Genomic DNA, 11,347 nt, shown 5'->3' on the forward strand with positions numbered 1-11,347 from the left:
AATTTCTTTATTAGTATCTTATATTTTATTTTTATTATACAAAAATCTCATCAATCTTTGGAACTAGGTTAGAATTTATTAATTTTGGTTTAAAATAGTTTCTCTTTTTCGATTTTAGTCAACTCCCTTGGGTTCGATCTCGTGCTTACACGAACACTATATTCCATATACGATTCGTGCGCTTGCGAGTATAAATATTTAAACATACCCGTTTTGGGTCCATCAATAGGGATTGGGTGGAAATACTGTAATTAGATATACTAGCTGGGTTGTTTCATTAGCCCTGCTTAGTTTGTAAATTTGAGATTGAAGTAATACACATTGAGCTGATTGATCAAAAAAAAAAAAATTAAATATTTATGTATGCATAAATATGCCGAATCTAAACGGAAAAGAAATTTTTGTTTACTTATTTTGAAATTCATAAAAATTGAAAAAGTGGAGATGATATTATAAATTCCAAAGTAGAGCATGGTGATAAGTTGCAAGAAACATCTTTGAATTTAATGAATTCAACTAATCTTATTTTCAATTTCTAGTAAAATTTCATCTGGGAACATTAGCTGTCCAAGTGAAATATCACTAAAACGCTTGGCTATCAATCGTTTGCGAGCAAGAAGTTGTTGAGAAACTAGCTTCATTGTTGGTCGACGCATTGGTTTGGCATTTAGGCATGCAAATCCCAGCGTAGTAATAAGAACAATATCACTCTCAACAATCCGATTTCTTGGCGGTGATGGGCGATGGTCTATTATTTCAGTCAGCAACATATTTTGAATTGACGATGATGAAGATGACAATGATGACAAAAATTCTCCAGGGTGCTTACCCATTAACGTTTCTAGTACCACTACCCCAAAGCTATAAACGTCACATTTTTCCGTTATGGCCATGGTGTAGGCAAATTCTACATGTCAGTCACAACAAGATGAAGTATCCTTGAGTTAAAGATTCGAATTTCTTTCCAAATCAATGATATAATTTCACTTCAATACATGTAAGTGTAAAGAATATTAATTTGGCAAGGGAATGGAATGGAAAAAAAGTTACCTGGAGCAATATAGCCGTATGTACCAGCAATCATGGTTCGATTGGAAGTATCGGGATCAAGTAATCTTGCGGTTCCATAATCAGACACAAAAGCCTCAAATTCTGAGTTCAATAAGATGTTGGTGCTCTTTACATCACGATGAACCATTGGAGGAGTGGAATCATGATGCATGTAAGACAATGCATAAGCTATGCCTTTGATGACATTAATTCTCTTACTCCAATCTAATTCCACAGCTTCTAAATCATCGCTGAGAACACAAAACAAGCTTCCTCTTTCCATATACTCGTAAATCAAAAACATGCTTCTTTTGTTCAAACAGAATCCATAGAGTCTTATGATATTTTTGTGACGAATTTTAGTCAACGTTTCTACCTCATTCTCAAAACTCTTTCTGAATGATACTTCTTCTGCCTCTGAACTGTGAAGCTTCTTCAAGGCAACCACTTTGCCACTAGGTAGTTGTGCTCTATATACACTACCGTAACCACCTGTTCCAATGCAATATCGAATGTCAGAATCTTCCGTTGCTTTTAGGATATCTTCAAATGCAATTTTCCCATCATAATTCCATACCGACAATATATCACCATTTTTTGAAACTCGTTTAGCAGGTTGGACTTGTCTAGTTTTGAAAAGACACTAATGGGCCAATAGGAATAAAATGATCAAACAAAAGACAGAGAAGGCCAAGACGACGCAAATAATGATCGCAACTTGAGGGGTAGAGTTGAGGGGTAGAGTTGGGGGGTAGAGTTGAAGGGGTAGAGTTGGAGGGGTAGACTTGGGGCAATGAAGGGGAGGGTAGAAAGAAATGATGTCACCTTCAACTCCACGTGATATATACTTTGAACTTTCAGTGACAAGCTCTTCGCCCAAAAGAGTTGGACCCTTTAAAGAGTTGTAAGAAAGATCCAAAGACTCTATTCTCAAGCAGGCAAATTCAGAAGGTATGATCCCTGATATGTTGTTATCTGATAAGTCCAAGGAAGTCAGCTTTCTGAGCTTTACAATATTTGAATCCATGGAACCATATATTCTATTTGAACCTAGTGAAAGAACTTCAATTGATTGCAAAGCCGTAAGAATTGGCATAATTGGACAACTGAGGTTGTTGGAACTAACATCCAGAAATGTTAAGTTCTTCAAATTTGAAATTTCTAATGGAATGCAACCAATCAATTGATTTTGGCTAAGGACTAACGACTCTAGGTTTCTTAGTTTTCTAATTTCCACAGGGAGTGGACCATCAAATTCGTTTGAACTAAGGTCCAACTCCACCAAATTGGTTAGATCACCCAAAGCCGGAGGTATGGAACCATTGATTTTGTTGTGGGAAAATGATAGGGAAGTCAATCTGTTCAGCTGGAATATACTGGATGGGAGGTGTCCTTGGAGCCTGTTGTCAGACAGGTCAAGAGAAACCATGTTCTTCAGCTTTCCTAAATCAATTGGAATAGACCCATTAATTTCATTAGATGACATATTTAGATGAGTGAGGTTGGAAAAAAGAGAAACAGTTGAAGGAATTGGACCGCTAAAATAGTTATGGCTCAAATTTAATGCAATAAGATTCTTTAAACTACCCAATTCTCTTGGAATATAACCATTTAGGTCATTATCAGAAAGATCAAACACCATCAACCTGGAGAGGTTGGCAATTGAAAGAGGTAATTGGCCTGTTAGATAATTTTTGGAAAGGTGAAGGTGGGTGAGCTTTGAAAGAGTACCTATGTGAGATGGAATAACTCCATTAAGCCCGGCACAGGAAAGATTCAGATGGACTAAGTTTGGAAGGCAAGACCAGTTGAATTTCTCCAATAAACAGAGTTCACAATATTCACAATAATGACCAGAAAGAGTAATTTGAGTAATCTGTCCAGCGGGGTCGCAAGTGATACCAGACCAAGTGCAATAATGGATTGCATTGTAGACAGAGTCGTGGCTGCACCATCCACTTAGCAGAAATGAAAGCACTTCTTGTTGATCTTTGTAGCAATGGTGGCAGGGTATGGCAAGTCGTGGCTGCACCATGGCTCCACTGAAATGGTACGGTGAAGCTTGAACTAGGACATTGGCTGCATAGACTAGTCCTACAATAATGAGTATTAAAGTGGAGGATTTCATGGTTTACAGAGATGAGTGAGTGACTGCTTCCACTGTCAGCTTGAACTTGAAGACGTTATTATATAGGACTTTGCGACAGTGACACAAGAATGATTGAACCCCGTGGTAAACACGGCCACACTGTCATTCTTATTGAATTTTAATTTATATATTTTACTTTATCTCATATGATATGATGAGTTTTTTAATCAACATCATAATAAAATATTGACTGGACATGGGGCATGCAATCAACATTAACAGCCAGCCTAAAGTTCATTTCATTACAAGCTTAAAGTACTGAAGCCAATTTTTCCATTTTCAAAATTAACTTTGCATTGAATGATGATGATTTTAATTGGATAATCAATTGACAATAAAGTGTGCAAGCTAATAAATAGAGAGAAAATGTTATTTGACTCCAACGTGATTGAAGGGCTCGGTCAATACTACTTTTCAATCTTCATCAACCATTACTGCAACTAACTAAATTGAAATATAGCAAACTAAATAACTACTTGGCCCCAATGAAGCTTTCGAGTTGACTGGCTTTAAATTCCATGCTATCATGTTTCCGATGAAGTTCCAGGATCTTTCCATGTTCTTTCTTCGTAGATGCAAAACGACATACATACATACATACATATATGTGTGCTTTGGCTACCCCTCTCCTCTATAATTAAAATTAGCATTTTTTTACAGCATCTTTTGATATCACTTATTCATTTCAATTGAGATAATAATATGGCAGTTTATGAAATGGCTATCGCATTATTAAAATAAATAATTTTTTTTATCAAAAGTTGTTTCAAATATGTTAATTAGTTATTATGTTTTAAATCATTTTGAAATATTTTGGTGACAATATATAATGCAACCATAGACCAAATATATCTTTTTTATAAAGTGTGTAGATAAATGAAATTTTTAGTTTTAACAGTTTTTTTATTTTTTTAGTTAACTATAACAAAATATTCTTATACTTAACAAAATATTTTTATATTTAAAAATAAATTGTAACTTAAATGAAATTAAATAAATAAAAAATTAAACAAATTAAAATATGATATTTTTGAAATATTTTACCATAATAATTATTTAAAAATAATAAAATCATATATTTTATAACTTAAATAAAATTTAATTAAACTTAAACTTAATATTATATTAAACATATAATATATAATTTTTTTTTCACTCCAAATTCAAAAACTAGAACAAACATAAACTTAATATTTTATAATAATTTAAATAATTAAATCACATTTATTTAAAAATAATAAAGACGTACATATTAGTTTTTTTATCTTATAAATTTGTGTGATAGTTTGCATTTTTTCAAGTGATTGAAGCTCTTTTTCTTCATTGAATTTACCAAAAGACATTCTGAGATACATTAGAAACAAAAAATAGTTGATACATGTATACTACTATCTACACTATGACTTTTTCTATTCATATTTTATTTATATTATTAATTTCTTTATAAATTTTATTGTATTTTATATATATTTCGTGTAAATATATATCTATGTCAACGTTGTATTTATATGTCATATATGTAGAGCTTATTGATATAAATATTTATATATACTATATAGCTATAATTCATTCTATTATATATATATATTAAAAAAAGAGTGAACCAGTTGTTATCAAAATTATATACAATGTTTAAACATGTATTTTTTTTAATTATCATATAAATTTTAAATAAAAAAAAATATCATAAAAATAAATAAAATATGTTTAATATAATGCATGACATAAATTTATTAAAAAATTAGGGTTGTTGACGCTGTTTTTCGTCAATTTGAAAAAGAGAACAATTAAATAAGAATATATGAAATAAGATGAAAACAGGATCTTTTTACGTGGTTTAGCAGTTAAATCAGCCTAGTCCACGAGTCTGTGTTATAAGTGCTTGGGAGTCTTCTGGAAACTTTCAGAGAATAGTTGCCCAGAGTTTTCTCTCAAGATCTCAAGATTTCGGTCCCTTACAAATGGAATTTCCTTTTCCATTTATAAAGAAGGTTTCAGAATTCGTTCCCACATATTTCGATAAGACATTTTGCGAATCAAATGATATAATTCCACTTAATGCATTATTTGCTACGTACACGGTAACATCCCATAAAACGTGGGATTGGTTAAGAAATTACATAATATCCCTTAAACATAGGGATTCTGCAACAATAAATACATGTACATGTAACCAACAAGCTATCAGATACTGAGTCCATTACACCTCCGAGACTATTTGTCTATCACGAGCTCGTCATCTTATTTCACCTATGCTCATAACAAGTAACCATTGACGAAGTCTTCACATTCGAGCTTATACTTCTTGAGCTCGAACCATCTTGCGTGAGGGCAAGAGATGCATCAGAAAATATATACAAGTGTTGAACCCTTGTTATTGCGAGCTTACCTCATAAGCTCGGAGCATCTTCGAGGCTACACACTCCTCGAGCTCACGAGGTAGTCATTTACAGCGAAACTGTCTGTCTGAAGGATCATATAACGACTGTGCTTGTTTCGAGCTTACACCTAACGAACCTAGATTTTAGGATCGTAATTCCTCAATCTCGAAATCTGGGTGTAACAAGGGTAAAAAAATGTCTATAATTTTAATAAAAACCGGTTCACTTTTAAAAAAAATATATAATAGAATGAATCACAGTTTTATAGGATATATAAATATTTATATCAATAATTTCTACATATATGATATCTAAATACAACGTTGATATAAATATATATTTACATAGTTACATGACATGTATATAAATTACAGCAATATTTAATTAAAAATTAATAATAGAATAAAATAATAATAGAAAAAGTCAAGTGTAGAGTAGTATACATGCATTAACTATTTTTAGTTTCTATTTCTAATGTATTTCACAATGTCCTTTGGTGAATTTGATGAAGAAAATGAGCTCCAATCACTTAATAAATAATAAACTAACATGCAAATTTATAAGATAAAAAAATGATATGTATGACTTTATTATTTTTAAATAAATATGATTTAACTATTTAAATTGTGTCATAAAATATCATATTTTTATTTATTTTGTTTAAGTTATGTTTGTTCTTATTTTTTAATTTCGCAGTGACAACAAGATATTATATATTTAATATAATATTAATATTATACATGAATTCTAAATTTAAGTTTGTTGCTAGTTGATAGTAGAATATATTATATTATATATTTAATATGATATTATTCTAATATGTGAAGTTTAAGCTTAAGTTTAATTAAATTTTATTTAAGTTAAACATACGGTTTTATTATTTTTAAATAATTATCATTCTAAAATATCTAAAAAATATGCTATTTTAATTTGTTTAATTATTTATTTATTTAATTTTATTTAAATTTAAATCATGTTTACAATCTACCGTTAAATATAAGAATATTATGTTAAAGTTAAAAGGAAAAAAAATCGTTAAAACTAAGAATTTTTGTTATCTCCACACTTTTTATATATAAGAGTTATATGGTATATTATATATATATATACTAGACTTAATTTTATTTAGAAAATATATTAATTTATGTTTATTATTTTTTTAATTATCATATAAATTTTAAATAAATACAAAATGTCATATATTATAAAATAATGAATAAACATATTAAAAAAAATTAAACCAAAATATTGTTTATAGTTTAATTTTTTTTAAATAAAAAATTGTCAAATTAAGAATCCGTTAGATACACACTTTTTGTATATAAAGATATGGTGCATTCTAGTTTTAAAATTAAATAATTTTTTTTTCCAAATTTTCTTCTAGAAATAATACTAATGAATTTCATTGTAATAATATATTAAGAAAAATCTAATTTAAAACTATGAATTTAAAAAGTTTATTTGATCAAAAAGTTACATGTACATGATCGAACTACCAAAATAGAATGGGATAAAAATTAGAGAACTAAATGCTTCACCTTGTAGTGAAAAGTGAGTTAATAGTTTTTGTGAATCTAATTCATTGAAATTCCGTCTAGTAAAATAGAAGAATTATAAATCTCCAAAATAATAGATATGAATACAGCATATAAAGCCATTGCGATACCCATCAAAGGAGTAGTTCCCCACCCAGGAGCTACTTTACCATATTCTGAATTCAATGGTTTCAATAAACTCCCTGCGCACCAGTTCGTCTTGAGCCAGATCTAGAACTACCCTCAACAGTTTGTGTAGCCATAAATCCTATTTTCTAAAAGTTCAGAAGGCGTGAGAGCTGCTTTCCCTCTCTCCATGGCGAGGAAGAAGAAGGCAATTCAGAAGCCTGTTACTCCATCATCGAAGAGTGGATTGGATTCATCTTCAGGGAAGGACGTGCGTGGTGAAGAAGTGATTACTAAGAGTCTGAATGTTGAGCACACGGGTGAAGAATTCTTTGCAGATTCTGTGGCTGATTTTACTGAGACTGTCGAAGAAGATGGGTTTGTATCTGCTAATGCTGGTAACGGTACTGAGGGTTTCAACCTGGATGAACCTGATAAGGTGAATTCAGGAGATGATCTTTCGTTTCAAGATCGGGCTAAGGACAAATGGTCCCAATTTCGGGACAATTTTTCGCAGCATAATGGTGTGAAATTAACCTATGAGGAACCTTTGTTCAGGGATGGGTTACCGATAGCTCAATTGGACCTGGAGGAATTTGAAGAGCAGGCATCGTTTTGGAATACTGCTATAGTCTGCATTGTTCTAGGGGCTAATCCCCCGATTGCTGTTTTTGAAGGTTTCCTTCAAAGAATATGGGGAAAACTTGGCATAGAAAGGGTGGCTAGGATGAATGCTGGGTTCACGATTGTTAAGTTTAGGGATATCTCGACTAGGGACCTGGTCCTTGAATCGGGAGTAATTCATTTTGACAGGAAGCCAGTTATTCTTAGGCCTTGGTCGACAGATATTGACACATTCCGTTTAGTGAAATCGGTCCCAGTTTGGGTGAGATTACATGATTTGGGTCTCCAATACTGGGGTACCAAATGTTTGAGTGCTCTTGTTAGCACCATAGGCCGTCCTATGATGATTGATAAAATCACTAAAGATCGTTCAATGGTGAAATTTGCCAGAGTACTTGTTGATGTGGAAATCTCTGACAAGCTCCCTCACAGTATTAGTTTTGTGAATGAACGTGGGCAATTGGTTGAGCAACTTATTGAATTTGAATGGTTGCCTACAAAATGCTCGGTTTGTAAAAATCTTGGACATACTACTTCTAGCTGTAGGAAGGAACAGAAAGAAGTGTGGCAACCAAAGAAGAAGCAAGGTGAAACTAGTGAGAAGGCAGAAGATAACAGGCAGGGAGAGGCTGAACCAGATTCTGCTAATTTGGTCTTGACTTCAGAAGTTCCTGAGATGGCTAATAGTTCTTTAGTTGATGTTGGGAAGGATAATAATACATCTAAAGAAGTCCTGGACCAGGTATGGACGGCTCCTAAACGAGTTAGTGGTGTTAAGCATGTTAATGAGGTATCCCAGCCTAGCAAGGTCAATCAATTTAGTGTGTTACAAGCTGGACAACTGGAAGGTCGGCAACAGGGTAAACTCTCTAAGAAAATTTCTGATGGAAGGAATAAATCTGCTCTGCTGGAATGTTAGAGGGCTGAACCATAGGAATAAGCAGAAATCCCTTCATGATTTCTGTAGATTCAATAAAATAGGTCTGGGGGCGTTCCTTGAGACAAAACTCAGGGGCTCTAAAATAGAGGATATGATGAATACTGTGTTTAGAGATTGGGATTTTTTCTCTGTTCCGATTGTTGAAGGAAGAATTCTCCTGGTTTGGAGAAAGGATTTGTTCAAAATTACTATTATTGATATGGAAGACCAATTTATTCACTGTACTGTGAAGATCATGGGTGTTTTGTACCCTTTTTGCTTGACAGTAATATATGGTAGGAATCATTTAGAGGAAAGGAAAAGGCTGTGGCATGCTTTAGATTCTCTGAGTTTGCCAGTTCAACCATGGTTAGTTGCGGGTGATTTTAATGCCGTTTTTGACTTTGATGATAGGGTAGGTGGTCGACCTATTACTGAGATAGAAAAGGAAGATGCTTGTAATTGGAGAGCTAATTGCTTGATGACAGAAATTCGTAGAATTTGTGCTCAATTCACCTGGTCCAATAAGCTGAAGGAGGGTTCTAGAATTTTTTCCAAATTGGATAGAGTCTTCAGTAATGAATCTTGGACTGATGTTTTTCCTTACTCAGAAGCTCATTTCAACTGGGATGTAATCTCTGACCATTGTTACTGTATTATTAAACCTATTCTTGGTCAGGTTGCAAGGCTGAAACTGTTCAAATTTTTCAATATGTGGACAAAACATGAGAAGTTTAGGGAGACTGTCCTGAACAGTTGGGGTACTACTGGGGTCTGTTCTGGTCTGAAAGGAATTAGTCAGAAATTGACTAATTTAAAGTCTATTTTGGTTCAGTTTAATAAGACAACAATTGGGGATATACCAGGAAAGTTTCTTGCAGCCAAGGAAAAATACCAACAAGCTCAGTTTCTTCTTCAGCAGCAGCCTCAGTCTGAAGATCTTCATAGAGCAGAGCAAGAAGCTTGTTCTGAGTTCATTCTTTGTGCTAAAATGCATGAGAGCTTTCTCAGACAGCGGAGTAAAGTCACTTGGTTGAGATATGGAGATGACAACACTGCTTTCTTCTATGCAACTTTAAAACAGAGGTTTGCTTCTAATCAGATTACAGCTTTTGTCAATGACCATGGGCAAATAGTTGATTGTTATGAGGATGTGATTAATCATTTTGTTAGTCATTTTGAAGGATTTCTGGGTAGTTCTAGTACAGCCTCTGCTAGGATTCAGCTGGATGTGATAAACGCTGGTAAAACTTTAAGCTTTGATCAGCAACTCAGTTTAGTTAGACCCTTTTCGAAAAAAGATGTTAAAGAGGCCATGTTTAGCATTCATTCTGTTAAGAGTCCTGGTCCGGACGGGTTTGGTTCGGGTTTTTTCAAGTATATGTGGAAAGATTTGGGCAATGAGATAGCCATTGCTGTGTTGGGTTTCTTTGATTCTTGTAAACTGCCTAAATCCCTCAACAGATCAATCATAGCTCTTGTGCCTAAAACAGATTCTCCTTCTACTGCTATTGACTACAAACTAATAGCTTGTTGTAATACCTTATACAAATGTATCTCTAAGATGCTTTGTGTGAGGTTAGCTACTGTTCTGCCCTTTCGTACTCATCAAAATCAGGGTGCTTTTATCAAGAACAGATCGATGGCCCATAATATATTCATCCTTCAAGATATTCTCAAGGGTTATTCTAGGAAGAGCATATCGAGTAGATGTTTGGTTAAATTGGATATTAGCAAAGCTTATGATTCAGTGGATTGGTATTTCTTAGAGGATCTTCTCAATGCTTATTGTTTTCCTAGTAGATTTATAAGATGGATAATGGTCTGTTTGAAAGGAGTTTCTTACTCCTTGATTTTGAATGGAAGAATTCATGGTGCTTTTAGTGGGAAGAAAGGGCTGCGACAAGGAGACCCAATATCCCCTCTTCTCTTTGTTTTGATAATGGAGTATCTCACTCGGTTATTACTGTTAGCTTCCCAGAAAAAGGATTTCAGATTCCACCCTCTTTGTAAGCAATTGAATCTTGTTAATCTTTGCTTCGCGGATGACCTTTTGCTCTTTTGTAAAGGTTCTCATACTTCAATTAAGATTCTGATGGATGGTTTTCGTAGCTTCAGTAAAATGTCTGGTCTGGTTATGAACATGTCTAAGTCACATTGTAAAATCCTTTTTTGGCTAAACTTTAATTTAGACAAAATATTTTAATTGTTTAAAGAAAAATCAGTAGCAAATCTCCTTGTTGATATTCGGTTTTATTAGCAAAATTCTCAGCTGATTTTGTAATGTGAAAAGATCTCTAAATGTAAATATATTTGTTACCTTATTTATCTCAAATAATCAATTTTTGGTAAAAATATATTGTGCAAATATCTTGAGATTATTTTCAGGGATTATATAGGATTATGGTTATCCTGGAAATAAAGAAGGAGTCAAAAATGAACTTGGTCAAGAAAAATGACCATGTTCGTTCTGCCAGATAAAACGGATCACGTTGCTGACTCATCAGTTTCCTTTTCTGTCAACACAGAATCCATCTGGCTGGCTGTTTTCCTAAATCAAAGG

At 33.1% G+C, this 11,347-nt stretch overlaps 1 pseudogene; it reads right to left on the minus strand.

The window, feature by feature from the left end:
• Positions 1-383: 383 nt before the first annotated feature.
• Positions 384-3,258, minus strand: LOC133824391 (probable leucine-rich repeat receptor-like protein kinase At1g35710; annotated as a pseudogene).
• Positions 3,259-11,347: the final 8,089 nt, after the last annotated feature.

Source organism: Humulus lupulus, chromosome 3, assembly GCF_963169125.1.
Source record: "Humulus lupulus chromosome 3, drHumLupu1.1, whole genome shotgun sequence".
NCBI lineage: Eukaryota > Viridiplantae > Streptophyta > Magnoliopsida > Rosales > Cannabaceae > Humulus > Humulus lupulus.